We start from the raw sequence: 18,518 nt of genomic DNA, 5'->3' as shown, positions 1-18,518 counted from the left end.
GTTGACAAGAGTTTTACCAGCTATTATGATTTGTATTTCAATTATAGGGTTGTTGTAGCCTCATTTATGTGACATGGTTTGATCTCAGTGTTGTAGATCATAGGTAGGTTAAGTGGAAATTTAGTTTGGTTTGACATCTCATCCCCTGTGAGTGAGGGGAAGGTACAGGGTGTATCAAAATGATTGGTACCGACGACATTTCATTTTTTGCCGAATTATTTTACTATTTTGTGTACCAGTTTGGCGTTAATTGTTTAAATATTTGTAATTATAATAGTTTTATCTTCTCTAAGAATTTTAGATCATAAAGATAGCACATTCTTGTCAGAAGTTACGTGATTCTAAAGGAAAGTAGGTGTTTTTACACTTTTCATCGCAACGCTGGATCAGTAGTGCACCATTTCCAAAGCTCTATTTTGCTACAGATTCCTTGTGTGAATGACAATATGTTGAAAATCATGGAAATGCTTTTTTCCTTACCTATTTCTTCATTCATAATATTATATAAATGTTCTAATCATTGGTTGAGAGTAATATTATTGACTTGAATAATTTAGGTGGGGTAAAAGAAGTTTGTGTATCAACGGCTTCCAGGGCGGTAATTTAAATTGTAGTATTGAGGTTACTAAGTAGATGGTGTGGCAGAATGGCTATAGACTGTAGACAGTGTAGGTTATGTTAGACCTGGTAAAAGTTATTGGAATGGCTCCACAGTATTCCACACTTCAGCATGCTTTCATAGTAAAGAATCACTGGTTGACACGAAGCTATGGAGGAGTGCATAGAAGATTTAGAAGACAGTTGCCAAGAGCAAGGAGTATCCCAAGCAAACTTGCTATAATTTGCAATGTTTCAAATTTCGATATGGGCAGTTACAGAATGGATCCATCCCAGGTGTTAAGTTCATTCAAGATAGAGCTTCACCTCACACTGCCAGAGTCGTAAGGCAGGAACTTCATGAACTGTCTTTCTAAAAGCATGTGTAAAGCAATTTTATGTTATGTAGACTTAGATATTGAAGAGCATGAATGCAATAAATTGTTCAAGCAGTGAACCTATTCATTTTGTGTTGTGTAAGTAAAACCATGATTACGTCGATCTTCGTTTAAATGACAATAGCTCCCAGATGCATCAACCTATCATCTTCATATTATTATCGATAAGTTAACATATGATCCTTTCTATTTATTGTATTGTAAAAACCTATATTAAATAGCAATTTTATATTTTTTATATATTTTTGAAAATGTCACATAGGCCGGTACCAATCATTTTGATACACCCTGTATGGGTACACAGTGTTTGTTTAATATTTCCTGAAACTGTGGCAGAATATGAGGAACAGTATTAATGGTATAACTGATATATTGAGCTTTGTAATAGGAATTAGACTTTTTGATATGAACCAGGTGTGTTAAAGGCACTCCTTAACAGTAATTGTAGTATAATTCCTGTGTTTAACATTATGCTTACTATTTGAAGTATTAGGCTCTGGCTTATCTTCTGATTTTGATTTTGCACCTGTTTTTTACAGACTTTGGTGGTATGTTTGGAAACAGGTGATTAATGAGCCAAGCTTTAAAATGTTTAGCATATATGTGACCGTACAGCACGAATGAGCCGTAAATGTCCTCAATTGTATTCTGAGTTACAGTGTAAAATGGGCATGAAGGTCGTATTCATAGGTACCTCAATTTGGTGCTACGTGTACCTCATTTAATGAGATATACGTAGCAACAAAAATACCTATGAATATGACCTTCATGCCCATTTTACACTGTAACTCGAATACAATTGAGGACATTTACGGCTCATTCGTGCTGTACGGTCACATATTTCACTATGGTTATCTCCGACCTCTTTCTTTGACTTGAGTGTTCTCCAGCCTCTTGTTTGTAATGAAAGTGTCTTTCCGGGGTGTCTTTGGCCACATTAATAATTTCAGTGGTAGTACATTACCGGCATATGAACCTATCAGGCGTGTTTCCTTTGCAGTAGGAACGTTAAGTCTTTCAGTGTCATTATTATGGCAGTTAATACCAAACTCTAACTAGCATTAGTTAAATAATTGGCGTACGCAGGGGGGTGTTACGTGTGTGAAACACCCCTTGGATCTGTCAAAAAAATAAAATGAGGGAAAAGAAAAGGCAAAGAAAGAGAGAGAGAGAGAGAGAGAGAGTGAGAGAGAGAGAGAGAGGAGAGAGAGAGAGAGAGAGAGAGAGAGAGAGAGAGAGAGAGGGGGAGGGGAGAGGAGAGGGAGAGAGAGAGAGGGAGAGAGAGATAGAGAGAGAGTTGAGTATATAGAGTTTAGTATAACACAAATGAATTAGGCAGATGTACTTACATAAAAAGCATTCCAAGTTGTAGTATGACACATGCAACAAGAACTATTTTCCATTTCCGTCGTATTTCAACAAATTCATCTAGACTCATGAAGATTGCACACACATTTGTAAATACCAATGCCACTGCAGCAAAAGCCAAAGTAAGACCTCCCCACCAGGTTTCTCCCTCTCTCATGTACACCACACCAGCTGTTATGTCTGAGCCAACATCAAAGAGGTATAAACAAATGGCCAAGAGATCTCTAACTAGGCCGTAGGAAATCTTCATTGTTCATGCTGTTAATGTCTACTTGCTCTGGGACAAAATAAACACCTTCCTGCAAGAATACATATAGGTTTAGTTCACAAATCACTTTGACAAACCTGTACAAATAAACATGAAAATAAAAACATTGATGAAATTAATAGACCAATTAGGAAGATTATAAATTTAAGTGCTGGGGTATGAACGTTTGGACAGTATTTTTGCGGGACATGAGAGCACATCAGAAAAAATATATCTTCAATACGAAAGGTCAAAATTGATCGTCGGCATTTCATCCCAGCATGTTCTGTTGCTGGACTTTAGTATGGCCTTTGATAAGGTCCCTCATCATAGATTGGCCACAAAGTTAGATCATTATGGCACCAGGGGAATAACACTCAAATGGATACAAGACTTTTTGTAAGATCGCCAACAGTCTGTTAACATCAATGGTCAGTACTCATCTTGGGTCCCAGTACAATCAGGGGTCCCACAAGGATCTGTCCTTGGTGCTACACTCTTCTTGATATATATTAATGATATTGCAAGTGGGATAAAGTCCAACATCAGATTATTCGCCGATGATAGCATCCTATACCACGAAATCTGGGGACCTGAAGATCATCGGATATTACAGCAAGATCTGCAAGCTGTCTTCGCATGGGCTGACAGTTGGCAAATGGCTTTCAATGCATCAAAATGTCAACATCTCACCATCACCCGTAAAAAGCAGCAATCTGTCTTCAATTACTCTGTAGCTAGACAAGTCATCCAAAAAGTTGCTTGTCACAAATTAGACTTACAAAGAGCACATCGCTAACATGCGATCTAAGGCAGTGAGTACCCTTGGGGTCATCCGAAGAAACCTTGGACCATGCTCACAGGAAGTGAAACTAAAGACTTACCAAGTTTAGTAAGACCTCAGCTTGAATATGCTGCATCAGCATGGAGTCCATATACATCTAGGGACATCAAGTCATTGGAAACAGTCCAGCGCCAAGCAGAGAGATTTATTTGTGTGGAAACTATGATAGGCGGGCTAGCGTCACACCGCTACTTCACCAGTTAGATTTGGACCTTCTTAAAACAAAGAGACTGTTCATTCAGTGTTCAATGTTCCACAAAATACATCATGGACTCATAAATGTCAACTTTCCACCCATCATTCAACTGTTGGGAGATTAACCCACCATCTCCGGTATCAGCCCATCCGAGAATCTCGGGACACATACAAGTATTCATTCGCAAGATACCAATTTGGAACTGCCTGCCTGTGGAAGCTGTAACATCAACATCAGTCCAAGCCTTCCAATCGGCAGCACTCCCTGCAGTTAGAGCTTTACAGTCTTCTGCAATCCACCAGGTTCTCTAAGCATCTAGAAGTCATTTTTACTCGCACATCTTGTACATATCCTGCACTATTGGCACATCTGCACCTGTGGTTTGAGCAGCACGTTTCTCCTTGGACAAGCTATTTGCTTTATTTATGAAATTTGCCACATTTTGGTACCAATGACGATACACCTTGGACAAATTTTTAGCAGTTTTATGCTATTTAGCTAATTTGCATATAACTCAAAACAGAAGCGTCCAATGAAAAAATAAATCGCCTATGAGTTCTTGCTAATGAAATTTGCCACATTTTGGTACCAATGATGATACACTTTGGACAAGATTTATGTTTTTTTTTTTTGCATGATGACCCATGACCCTTAGATACTCCTTTGGTAGCAATGACCTATAGGCGATTTATTTTTTCATTGGACGCTTCTGTTTTGAGTAATATGCAAATTAACTAATTAGCATAAAAATGCTCAAATATTGTCCGAAGTGTATCGTCACTAGCTCTAAAACACCACCAGACTGGCCCACACTCTCTCTAATACCCCAACAGACCCTCACTCTCTCTTATACTCCACCAGACACTCACTCGCTCTAAAACACCAACAGGCTGATTTAGATTTTAGATTTTAGATTTTTTTTTTGTATGGAACATGTTTGTTGCATTATTTAACGAGGAGCGCCCTCAAGCATTTACACAGCAAATGCAATTAAAGGGGTATTCCTTGATTTTTAATTTTTTAATATTTTTTTTTAATACATTTTTAATATTTTAGTCAGTATACTAATAGCCCTTTTAGAATCAAACATATTTCGGGGTGTCAGGGTGGATTAAAGGTATCATGGTAGGTTAAGGGCCGAGGGGGTGTTAGGGTGAAAGTCATCTCTCTCTCTCTGTGTCAGGTGGCGCTGTGTAGCGCTGCTGTGGTCTTCACAAGAGTACGCCATCTCACTCGATCTGATGCCAAGTGCGTTGCACCTTGCATTCCCTGGTTAGAAACCAGCTTCACGTCATTAGTCCAAGATGTTGGTGGACGTCCTCTTCCTCGTTTGCCTTCCATAGCCCCTTGCAAAATCTGTTTTCTACACCTCCATGTTTCCTGACAATATGGCCAAAGTACTTCAGCTTTCTCTCCATTATGCCGCTTCTGATGGTTAGACTTGTACCAATCTTGTCGAGGATCCAGGAATTTGTTCTCCTGTCTTTCCATGTCACTCGTAGAAGCCTCCTGTAACACCACATCTCAAAAGCATCTACTCTTTTCCTATCATTCTTGGTCATAGCCCAAGACTCGCATCCATAAGTGGCAATGGAAAACACAGTTGCACGAAGTAGGCGTACCTTGAGGTCAATGGAAAGTCATCACGGGCATAAATATTCGTGTTTGGTCAAACACAGCTGTGCCATCTAGTTCGCCTTCTTCTCCTTCTCCTTCTCAAGATGCTCTCCTCTAGCTCAAGAACTAAAGTAGCCTCGGGCCCATACTTGGTACAATGATGGCCCATGACCCCTAGAAACATCCTAGGGTACCCCCGACCCCAGAGGTCAAAGGTCATGGGCTACAGGGAGCAATATGTGTAAAATTTCAAACAGCTCTAGCTCAAGAATTACAGCACCCACATGATTCATACTTGGTACAATGATGACCCATGACCCTTAGATACTCCTGTGGTAGCCTCGACTCCAGAGGTCAAAGTGTAAAATTTAGCCAATTAGCATAAAAATACTCAAATCTTGTCCAAAGTGTACCGTGATTGGTACCAAAATGTGGCAAATTTCATGCGCAACAACCCACAGGCGATTTATTTTTTCATTGGACGCTTCTGTTTTGAGTTATATGCAAATTAGCTAATTAGCATAAAAATGCTCAAATATTGTCCGAAGTGTATCGTCATTGGTACCAAATGTGGCAAATTTCATGAGCAACAACCCATAGGCGATTTATTTTTTTCATTGGACGCTTCTGTTTTGAGTTATATTCAAATTAGTTAATTAGCATAAAAAAGGCTTGGTAGGGTATTAGAGAGAGTGTGAGCCAGTCTGGTGTTATGAGCATTACATGTATATCAAATGAAAGCTTAAAACAAGGGCTTTCACATGGTGCTCACCAAGTTTTCGTTTGTGAATAGCGGAAGGGGGTTAGGTGTAGTCACGGGCATAGATATTCGTGTTTGCTCATACACAACTGTGGTTTCTAGTTCTCCTTATCCCATGCCCGTGCAACGGGGCATAGATATTGTATTTGTTGTGTTTAGTCTTCGACTTCTTCTTATCTATGCCCGTGGAACGGTGGCATAGATATTGTATTTGTTGTATTTAGTCTTCGACTTCTTATCTATGCCCGTGGAACGGTGGCATAGATATTGTATTTGTTGTGTTTAGTCTTCGGCTTCTTCTTATCTATGCCCGTGGAACGGTGGCATAGATATTGTATTTGTTGTGTTTAGTCTTCGACTTCTCCTTCTCCTCCTCCTGCTCCTCCTCCTCCTCCTTCTTAAGACCACTTCTTTGCACTCCTCTAGCTCAAGAACCAAAGAAGCCTCGGGGCCCATACTTGGTACAATGATGGCCCATGACCCCTAGATACATCCTAGGGTACCCCCGACTCCAAAGGTCAAAGGTCATGGGCTACAGGGGGCAATCTATGTAAAATTTCAAACAGCTCTAGCTCAAAAACTATAGCGCCCTCATGGTTCATACTTGGTACAATGATGGCCTATGACCCTAGAAGTATGCTATGCTAGCCACAACCCCAGAGGTCAAAGTTCATATGCTTTAAAAAGCAAAATAGGTACGACCGGTTAACACAGTGTATCGCAATAGGTAGCATTTTGGTAGCTACCTGTATTTGCAATGATGAAGGCTTCAAATATACGTCAAGACGTACAATGGGGTTAAGAGGTTAACCGCTTAAAGGGACACAATTTTTTGGGATTAAAGGGGTATTCTCCAGTATGGTGGTGTTTCAGAGAGAGTGAGGGTCTGATGGAGTATAAGAGAGAGTGTTGGCTTGGTGGGGTATTAGAGAGAGTTTGGGCCAGCCTGGTGGTGTTTTAGAGCGAGTGATGGTCTGGTGGATTATAAGAGAGAGTGAGGGTCTGGTGAGGTATTAGAGAGAGTTGCGCCAGTTTGGTGGTGTTTTAGAGCTAGTGAGTGTCTGGTGGAGTATAAGAGAGAGTGATGGCTGGGTGGGGTATTAGAGAGAGTTTGTGTCAGCCTGGTGGTGTTTTAGAGCGAGTGAGTGTCTGGTGGAGTATAAGAGAGAGTGAAGGCTTGGTGGGGTATTAGAGGGAGTAGGGTCAGCCTGTTGGTGTTTTAGAGCGAGTGAGTGTCTGGTGGAGTATAAGAGAGTGAGGGTCTGTTGGGGTATTAGAGAGAGTGTGGGCCAGTCTGGTGGTGTTTTAGAGCTAGTGAGTGTCTGGTGGAGTATAAGAGAGAGTGATGGCTGGGTGGGGTATTAGAGAGAGTTTGGGTCAGCCTGGTGGTGTTTTAGAGCGAGTGAGTGTCTGGTGGAGTATAAGAGAGAGTGAAGGTTTGGTGGGGTATTAGAGAGAGTGTGGGCCAGTCTGGTGGTGTTTTAGAGAGTGGGTGTATAGTGGGGTGTAGTGAAGGCTTGGTGGGGTATTAGAGAGAGTGTGGGCCAGTCTGGTGGTGTTTTAGAGAGAGTGAGTGTATAGTGGGGTATAAGAGAGAGTGAAGGCTTGGTGGGGTATTAGAGAGAGTAGGGCCAGCCTGGTGGTGTTTTAGAGCGAGTGAGTGTCTGGTGGAGTATAAGAGAGAATGAGGGTCTGTTGGGGTATTAGAGAGAGTATGGTCCAGTCTGGTGGTGTTTTAGAGCGATTGATGGTCTGATGGGGTATAAGAGAGAGTGAAGGCATGGTGAGGTATTAGAGGTATTAGTAGGGCCAGCCTGGTGGTGTTTTAGAGCGAGTGAGTGTCTGGTGGAATATAAGAGAGTCTGATGGAGTATAAGAGAGAGTGATGGCTTGGTGGGGTATTAGAGAGAGTTTGGGCCAGCCTGGGGGTGTTTTAAAGCGAGTGAGTGTCTGGTGGATTATAAGAGAGAGTGAGGGTCTGGTGAGGTATTAGAGAGAGTGTGCGCCAGTCTGGTGGTGTTTTAGAGCTAGGGAATATCTGGTGGAGTATAAGAGAGAGTGAGGGTCTGGTGGGGTATTAGAGAGTTTGGGTCAGCCTGGTGGTGTTTTAGAGCGAGTGAGTGTCTGGTGGAGTATAAGAGAGAGCGAAGCCTTGGTTGGGGGTATTAGAGAGAGTATGGATCAGCCTGTTGGTGTTTTAGAGCGAGTGAGTGTCTGGTGGAGTATAAAGAGAGAGTGAAGGCTTGGTGGGGTATTAGAGAGAGTATGTGTCAGCCTGTTGGTGTTTTAGAGCCAGTGAGTGTCTGGTGGAGTATAAGAGAGAGTGAAGGCTTGGTGGGGTATTAGAGAGAGTATGGGTCAGCCTGTTGGTGTTTTAGAGTGAGTGAGTGTCTGGTGGAGTATAAGAGAGAGTGAGGGTCTGGTGGGGTATTAGAGAGAGTGTGGTCCAGTCTGGTGGTGTTTTAGAGCTAGTGAGTGTCTGGTGGAGTATAAGAGGGAGCGATGGCTGGGTGGGGTATTAGAGAGAGTATGGGTCAACCTGTTGGTGTTTTAGAGCGAGTGAGTGTCTGGTGGAGTATAAGAGAGAGTGCAGGCTTGGTGGGGTATTAGAGAGAGTTTGGGTCAGCCTGGTGGTGTTTTAGAGCGAGTGAGTGTCTGGTGGAGTATAAGAGAGAGTGAAGGCTTGGTGGGGTATTAGAGAGAGTATGGGTCAGCCTGTTGGTGTTTTAGAGCGAGTGAGTGTCTGGTGGAGTATAAGAGAGAGTGAAGGCTTGATAGGGTATTAGAGAGAGTCTGGGCCAGTTTGGTGGCGTTTTAGAGAGAGTGAGTGTATAGTGGAGTTTTAGAGAGAGTGAAGGCTTAGTGGGGTATTAGAGAGAGTATGGGTCAGCCTAGTGGTGGTTTAGAGCGAGTGATTGTCTGGTGGAGTATAAGAGAGAGTGAGGGTCTGGTGGGGTATTAGAGAGAGTGTGGTCCATTCTGGTGGTGTTTTAGAGAGATTGATGGTCTGATGGGGTGTAAGAGAGTGTGAAGGCTTGGTAGGGTATTAGAATGAAAGCTTAAAACAAGGACTTTCACATGGTGCTCACCAAGTTTTCGTTTGTGAATTGGGGAAGGGGGGTTAGGTGTGGTCACGGGCATAGATATTCGTGTTTGGTCAAACACAACTGTGGTTTCTAGTCCTCCTTCTCCTTCTTCTCAAGATCAGTCCTTTGCACCCCTCTAGCTCAGGAACTAAAGTAGCCCCTGGGCCCATACTTGGTACAATGATGGCCCATGACCCCTAGATACATCCTAGGGTACCCTGACCCCAAAGGTCAAAGGTCATGGGCTACAGGGGCAATATGTGTAAAATTTCAAACAGCTCTAGCTCAACTACTATAGCGCCCTCAGGGTTCATACTTGGAACAATGATGGCCTATGACACTAGAAGTATGCTATGCTAGCCGCAACCCCAGAGGTCAAAGTTCATATGCTTTAAAAAGCAAAATAAGTACGACCGGTTAACACAGTGTATCGCAATAGGTAGCATTTTGGTAGCTACCTGTATTTGCAATAATGAAGGCTTCAAATATACGTCAAGACGTACAATGGGGTTAAGAGGTTAACCGCTTAAAGGGACACAATGTTTTGGGATTAAAGGGGTATTCTCCAGTCTGGTGGTGTTTCAGAGAGAGTGAGGGTCTGATGGAGTATAAGAGAGAGTGATGGCTTGGTGGGGTATTAGAGAGAGTTTGGGCCAGCCTGGTGGTGTTTTAGAGCGAGTGAGTGTCTGGTGGATTATAAGAGAGAGTGAGGGTCTGGTGAGGTATTAGAGAGAGTGTGCGCCAATCTGGGGGTGTTTTAGAGCTAGTGAGTGTCTGGTGGAGTATAAGAGAGAGTGATGGCTTGGTGGGGTATTAGAGAGAGTTTGGGCCAGCCTGGTGGTGTTTTAGAGCGAGTGAGTGTCTGGTGGATTATAAGAGAGAGTGGGGGTCTGGTGAGGTATTAGAGAGAGTGTGCGCCAATCTGGGGGTGTTTTAGAGCTAGTGAGTGTCTGGTGGAGTATAAGAGAGAGTGATGGCTGGGTGGGGTATTAGAGAGAGTTGGGGTCAGCCTGGTGGTGTTTTAGAGCGAGTGAGTGTGTGGTGGAGTATAAGAGAGAGTGAAGGCTTGGTGGGGTATTAGAGAGAGTATGGGTCAGCCTGTTGGTGTTTTAGAGCGAGTGAGTGTCTGGTGGAGTATAAGAGAGTGAAGGCTTGGTGGGGTATTAGAGAGAGTATGGGTCAGCCTGTTGGTGTTTTAGAGCGAGTGAGTGTCTGGTGGAGTATAAGAGAGAGTGATGGCTGGGTGGGGTATTAGAGAGAGATTGGGTCAGCCTGGTGGTGTTTTAGAGCGAGTGAGTGTCTGGTGGCGTATAAGAGAGAGTGAGGGTCTGGTGGGGTATTAGAAAGAGTGTGTGCCAGTCTGGTGGAGTTTTAGAGCTAGTGAGTGTCTGGTGGAGTATAAGAGAGAGTGATGGCTTGGTGGGGTATTAGAGAGAGTTTGGGTCAGCCTGGTGGTGTTTTAGAGCGAGTGAGTGTCTGGTGGAGTATATTAAGAGAGAGGGTCTGGTGGGGTATTAGAGAGAATGTGGTCCAGTCTGGTGGTGTTTTAGAGAGATTGATGGTCTGATGAGGTATAAGAGAGAGTGAAGGCTTGGTAGGGTATTAGAGAGAGTATGGGTCAGCCTGGTGGTGTTTTAGAGAGAGTGAGTGTAGAGTGGAGTATAAGAGAGAGTGAAGGCTTAGTGCCAGGGTATTAGAGAGAGTATGGGTCAGCCTGTTGGTGTTTTAGAGCGTGTGAGTGTCTGGTGGAGTATAAGAGAGAGGGGGTCTGGTGGGGCATTAGAGAGAGTATGGGTCAGCCTGATGGTGTTTTAGAGCGAGTGAGTGTCTGGTGGAGTATAAGAGAGAGTGAGGGTCTGGTGGGGTATTAGAAAGAGTGTGGTCCAGTCTGGTGGTGTTTTAGAGCGAGTGAGTGTCTGGTGGAGTATAAGAGAGTGATGGTCTGGTGGGGTGTTAGAGAGAGTGTGGGCCACGGGCATAGATATTCGTGTTTGGTCAAACACAACTGTGGTTTCTAGTTCTCCTTCTCCTCCTCCTTCTCCTTCTCAAGACCAGTCCTTTGCACTCCTCTAGCACAAGAACTAAAGTAGCCTCGGGGCCCATACTTGGTATAATGATGGGCCATGACCCCTAGAAACATCCTAAGGTACCCCCCTGATCCCAGAGGTCAAAGGTCATGGGCTACAGGGGGCAATATGTGTAAAATTTCCAACAGCTCTAGCTCAAAAACTACAGCGTCCTCAGGGTTCATATTTGGTACGATGATGGCCCATGGCCCTAGAAGTATTCTATGGTAGCCACAATCCAAGAGGTCAAAGTTTATAGTCTAAATTTAATGAAGGAATATGTGTACAATTTTAAATACAGGAATTCTCTTTTGATCACCAACGTCAGTGCATATCGCAACAGGGGATTGAGCCTATACTCTCAACGGTATTTCTCAAGGGTAGCAGGTCAATTCGGTCCCATACCAATTCGGCCACATGCCAATTCGGTCCCAAATCAATTCGGCCACATTCTTATTAAAAAACGAAATGAATGAGGACAATAAGGGAGATATGCCAAAATTAAAGAAACTATAGTCACAGATGCCCGGTTTAATGCATAAACATAATTTTAAGAAGTATAGGCCTAATAATAATTTGTGGAATAGGCCTACATTTTAATGTTATCAATAATATAATACTATTGTTTGGTTCAAATAAGAGCCTATAATAGAATACTTAATTGAAGTGGTCGGAATCCATGAAATATGGCAAACTTGACCATGCAGGTAGGTACTACTAGGTGATTGGCACATACACAGCCGTTTTCGCCAAAAGTTTGTCAAACAATTGCCGATCACAAACGTTTGTCAAACATATTCGTAAACACCCGTAAACGTTTGGTAAACGTTTTGATCGCTAAATGTTTGTCAAACGTTTGGCGAAAGCGGCTATGTAATGCAAATGAAACAATGGGAACAATTTTTGATCGGTGATCGGTAGGGGTCCGGGTGTCTGGGGGTGTGCTCCCTCAGAAGTGAGAAGGTTTTGCAAAATGAAGACCTAGAAGCCATTTGGTGGACCATTATTTTGTATGAATTATTGGTTTAAACATCAAGAGTGCCCCCCCTGACAAAAAATGAAAGAAAAAGTGCCCCTCTGACAAAAAATGAAAAGAAAATCAGGAGGGCAAAGGAAAAGAAAAAGGGCAAGGAGCCTCTTTTCTAGAAAAATTCAGGGCCAAAATAGTGTAAAATCCAAAATTTTTCCGCGCTACGCGCGCACATTGTAACAATAAAGCCCTCTTTTAGCCGGATAATGGGCAAAAATAGTGTAAAATACCATTTTTTCGCGCTACGCGCGCACATCATCCCAATAAGGCCCTTTTCGGTAAGCTCAAAGACATACAGTCTCTATGTATTGTATGATGCAACTGCAATTTTTTTCGTCTGTGCCCCCAAAATTTTATTTTGCCCCCCCTGACCAAGAAAGCTGGATACGCCCCTGGGCCTACATAAACATTAAGGACCTATAGCCTGAGGTTTCCAGTGGTATAAAAAATCTCAGCTTTTTTTGGAGAAAAGCGGGCAATCACGAAATGCCCTTTTAAGAGAGGAGCCAGCGCCACTTCGATCGCAAAACTGTTGATAGTGTGAGCGTTCATGCATGGGACCGAATTGGCATGTGTCCGAATTGGTTTGTGGCCGAATTGGTATGGTGCCGAATTGACTGGGGTCGAGTTGAATTGGGGCTGGCTCTGAGTGGCTCCGCTCAAACAGGGCCGCGACACTCCGGCACTTGTTGGAAGACATGAAGTACAGCAGACAGTTACATGTACAATGTGATTTTCTCATTTATAATTAGGATTACGTCATTGCCAGAATGCCAGAGCTTGTTTCATTTGTTCATTAGAATGATTGACAGCGGTGGGCGGACTTATACTCTAAAAATGTGATTCTCTAATAAATTATAGGTCACTAGGTCAATTCGGACCGTCTCTTCCTCAGATCTCTATGTAGGACTCTATGGTATCTTCTCATTACACGTTCGTAGTAAGACTTGGCCGGCGACGACGCTTGCGAATTGCATGTCTTCAACTGCTGTATAGCATGATATAGGCAGTTTGTACAGAGTGTCGCTTTTCTATCTCTTTTTCTCGGCTCAAATCAACACGCAATCTTATCAGGTGAGTGTAGCGTTTCATAGTTCGTCATATTATTTTAGTGAATATTACTGAATTTTGGTGAATTAAATAATAATGTTATATTTGATAACATTTTCGACGTATTGTGGATGATATTGGATAAGTGTAATGTAGCTTGAACTTTGTTAAATGCATTAAAATGTACGTTTTTACTTGTCACCGTACATCACTACATGTCGGACATGCGGATGTGGCCATGTCTTCTCGCTTGCCAGTCCTACGATACATACCGTACATACACTGTACATAGCCATGTCCATTAGTGTCAATTAGTACAGGGAACCTGTAGACGTAGTAGCTCTGCACAGTTAGGTATGCCAGGTGAATTCAAATTTGCCATCAAATTGCATCATTTTATATATCGACAAAAGCCCTTGAGTAAAGAAAGCCAAAACTGAAAACTATTTTGTCATAGCACTTTCCGTAGCAAAGTTACATCTTGTGAAAGATTGACTTTCATCAAAAAGATTCAGCTAACAAAACAGCATTTCGGTGGTGTTTCTACATTGTAGATCTTAGTCTCATGATGATAGCAACTTTTCTATGTGGAACTGCTATCAAAATCCCTCTAAAATTCCATGTGCGAGTGTCTCATCACCATAAAAAATCATTTGGGTCAAGTGAAGTAGGCCTACACATTATAGACCACATATTTATGTAGGTTTCCTTGACCTACATGTTCTTTTAAATTTCTATGTAAATATGTATTGTGTTCTAGGCGAATTTGGCTGACTAGCAAATGTGTTTAATTAAGGTTTGCCTGGCATACCTGACAACAGTACGGTATGTGAAAGTGTATACAAAAAGCTAGTGCAACACAATTGCATTATTTCAATTAGAGTTTGCACTAAAATACAAGGCTCATGTAGCTTAAATAGTTTCATGTTCATAGCTTCTTGTACTTCTTGTCTAAACTCCTTTGAAAATTGCAATCAATACTCCATATTTTGTATCCAGAATAAATAGAAATTCATCTCACATGATCCAATCGGTGCACCCAAACTGACATAATTATGACATGACACTTCAGTACAAACTTCATAGGCAGGTTTCATGTACGCCACGGGTCATACGAAATGTCATACCGATAAATGATGTGTCTGTTTTGGCTTTTGCCTGTTTTTTTAAGTATATGCGTAATGCGTTGCAAACTAATTGTGTCAATCACGTATCGTATACCTGTATTGTTGATATTATATCAAATCCATAGATTCCTACACTCACACATTCGACTGGGTGTATATCATTCCACGGTACATGTGTAGACATAGAGTAGGCCAACATGCATGCAGGATCACATACGGATATACTCTGATCAGCTTGTAGGCCTATTTTTTTTTTTTTTTTTATATAATCAGTGGCGTAGAGTTGGTCATCATATTAGGGGCCGGGGGGGGCAGGGTTCGCAGGTTTTACCGCAGGTGAAAAATGGTTTTAACCACAGTTTCTTTTTCTGCTGGACAAAAACAGGTTTTACCGGCAAAAACTAGAAAAGAAGGGGTGGAATTTCGTTAAGTGCCACGGGAGTCCAAGTGGATTCTCGCAGGAGTTTTTTGCGAGAGTCCATGGATTCCTGGCGAGTGTTGAACTTGAACGTAAGTTTGCTGAGTTCATGAGCCGATCAAGTTGACTGAAGGCATTTCCAGCGGGAGTCCACAAAAAAAGGACTCGCGCAATAGGACTTTTACGGGAGTCTATGCGAGAGTAGACTCTCGGACTCTCGTCGAAATTCCACCCCTGAAAAGTGATATAAAAACATGTCTTTTTTTAAAATAAAAAACCGAACCCTGTTTGGTGGTCAGGACACCGACTATTATTGGGGCCATGGGGTCTGATTGAGGGTACAAACCATTTTTCGGCAATTTTCCTATTGGATTTTCTCAATTTTCTCACATGCCCCCACCACCCCGGTGCCCCTTTGAATGATACGCCACTGTCTCAGATTAAAGTAGACGGGACTCCCATTTAATTTTAATACTTTCCTATTCGGCATCCTTGTCTAAATACAATCATGTCAGTAAAATTAATATTGCCACTGATAGCCCAAATTAAACATGGCCCTTCTGCTACTCGTTCGTTCCTCAACATGAGGGCAAAAAAAAATTATTTGCTTGCCTTCGCCGACCGACCCAAAATTTGCCAAAATTAGGTTTTTTGGTTTTTAGTTTACGGTATAATTTTAATGGTTTTTAAATTTTTTTATGCCTCCACCGCCGGGGTATTATGTTTCCTGGATGTCTGTCACTCTGTTATTCCGTCCATCTGTTTGAGAAGTAACAAACAATGCAGATTCAGTATGAAACATACGGTACCAATTTAGATGTGCGAAGATGATAATTAACCCGGTGGAGTGGGGTGGGGGGCACCGGGGCAGGCCGGTAGCCAGGATTTATTTTGGGGGTGGGGGTGCTGATTTTGAAGAGGTGGACCTTTTTGGACTGGGGCGGATTTGGACATTTTTGGACCAAAAAGACATAAAAAACCTATTTGTTTCTCTTGCTACGCTAGCAAATGGGACTTTTGGGCCGTTGGCCTTTTTTTTTTGGGGGGTGCATCACACCCCTGCACCCCTCCTGGCTACGGGCCTGGGGGCACTCAAGTTTCACAGTGTACACACGCGTGGCCAGAAAAACACGAATTAGGGTTCCTGTTCAGAGAATGCACACGAATCGCGTTTAGGGGGTCAACAACCCCTGAAAAAAGGGTTGTTTTAAACTTCTAGTTGTGCATTTAGGGGGTCATTTTAATGATCCTGCTATTTTGCAAAGTGTGTTTCCTCTACTCGACTGTTTCAGGGGATTCCCTGAAAATTATCAACAAAAACATGTAGGCCTACTAGAAAGGTTTATTTTATCAAAAACCTGTAAAGGTGGTACTTTTCAGATAAAATACTGTTTAGGTGTATCTTTCAGGTGCAATCCTCTTTAGGGTGTAAAATTTGTTTGCAAACCATGCTAAATTAGCTTAAATTCCTGTTTAGGGGTGTTTTTTGCTCAAAGAAAATTTCTGGTCACGCATGTGTACACTGTGAAACTTGATGTTCACTTGTTGTTTCAGAGATTTCATAGTATTTCGGATTTATCCTACAAATTGGATTGAAAATTAAAAGATATCAAAAAAAATATTTTTTTGCTCCTCTTTAGATGAGAAATAACGCACCACTCCTATTCAGTTTAAATTTGTGAGCACCTGCTAAATAAGACGTCTCAATAACAAATACTTATCAAAAAGAAATAATAAAATAAAATAAAACATGAGTGACTGTGTGAGTTACTTTTTTCTTTTCAGCCTTCATGGTAAGTATTCAAACACGGTAAGTAGAATGTACATGGATGTCCATTGCTTTGAATGTTGTTCATCACATATACCCAGCTCAAATTATTCACATGAGTTCTACCATGTCTACGGTTCTCTCATTCCACTCCTCAATCTGCAGTGGGTAACATAACATTTCTGGATGGAGGGTCATACGGTAAATTATGGTGTAGAATGATCACCAATAAACTGAGTTGCACTGTACAAACTTTTTAAACATAGCTCTCTGTTCTCATAAATTCTCAAATTGTAGAATGTTCTGTGCAATTAAAAGTGACCCCAGAATTGCAGTTTGCTTTTAAATAGTATTATCTAGTAACGGGTATTTTAACAGGATGTGGGTGGTGAGTAGTCACAAAAAAATAAGGGGATGGAGGTAATGTTATGCAGTCTTGCTGTAGGTCATGGACCGTCATGCCACTGCTTAATAGTCTTGGGAAGAATGAGTGTGTCATTTTCCAAGTTGTTGGTGTCGGTTGTTCTTAATTCTATGGGCCTATACATTTCAGGGGGTTTCCATTGTCATCTCGGCTGATTCGACTCAATTTAACCCCAACTAAACTGAATCTCACTAAAGCTCACTATGAAAAGCACCGTGCATACATGGATTCCATGTGATGTGATGACACAATCAGCTCATATATATAGTCTAGGAATCGCTGGCCACACCAGCGAAACCCGTCATGGGTACAGACCTTTTCAGCAATTTTGGTATATCGATGTCGTGGGTTTTTAGTGGAGACCAATTTGCCCAATTGGACGCATGGGCAAATGTGCCCCTAACAGAGCCCAATTAGGGCAAATTTGGGTGTTTTATGTGAAAAATTGTTTGTGAAAAATTTGTAATTTGATACTAATTATGTGCAATTCTCATTTTTATTTCTTTCATATGCCAACTTCTGGATAACCACTTGATATCTGCATGATTGTGATCTACCTGGTGTGGAACATACAACTACTCATGATGTCAACCTTCAATGCTGAATAACCAACCTTTTTAGGTACACATTCAAATTAAGCTAGAGTTCCAAGTTATTGTTTCTTGGTAGATAAGCGTTAACATTTTTTGCAACACATATTAAAGCCATATTATAACATTTGCTGAGGAGGACACCCTCAATATTTTTCAAAATTCTGTTTTTTACATGATTATTTCGTACTTTATTAAACTAACATAACCTGCCAAAATCAAGCTATAGCGAGATTTTGGACAGCTAGGAACCATCATTTTATTATTACGATGGAAATATTAGTCAAACGCGTACCCTATGTTCATAACACAGTACGTACAGTGGTGGGCGGGATGGATATGCACATCAAAGGATAGTACCGTAACACAACCGATGGAGTGATTCTCATTGGCGGCATCGGCGTTGGTAGTAAATTCCAATTTTCTCTGCTTTAACCTCAGTTGTTCGGCTTAAAATGAAAAGGGGCATAGCTGATAAGGGGCTGTGCAATTATTATCAACCGCCCGGGGGGTTTAATTTCCGAACGGCTTGCCAAAAATCGCTTGCCCCCCCCTCGGCCCGCCAAAAATCGCTTGCCCCCCTTCTCGGCCTGCCAAAAATTCTTTACCCCCCTTCCTCCCTTGAACATGCCAAATTTTTGGGATCCCAAATTCCAAACTTTAAATGGTCTAGATATATGTTGCGAGCACAGCGAGCAGGAAAATGTGCATATTTAAGCGTTTCCGTACCGCTTCCTAAGCCTTTTAGAGCGTTTTATTAAAAAGGCGCCCTGTGAATGCGGGCCAAAAATCGCTTGCCCCCCCCCCCCCCTCTCAGCTTGCCAAAATTGCTTGCCCCTCCCTTTCGGCTCGCCAAAAATTTCTGGTATTTATTCCCAGCTATTACATTAAAGCCATATTATAACATTTGCTGAGGAGGACGCCCTCACTGG

This window comes from Amphiura filiformis, unplaced genomic scaffold (assembly GCF_039555335.1).
Source record: "Amphiura filiformis unplaced genomic scaffold, Afil_fr2py scaffold_67, whole genome shotgun sequence".
NCBI classification, from domain to species: domain Eukaryota; kingdom Metazoa; phylum Echinodermata; class Ophiuroidea; order Amphilepidida; family Amphiuridae; genus Amphiura; species Amphiura filiformis.
This window is presented reverse-complemented; position numbering follows the sequence as displayed.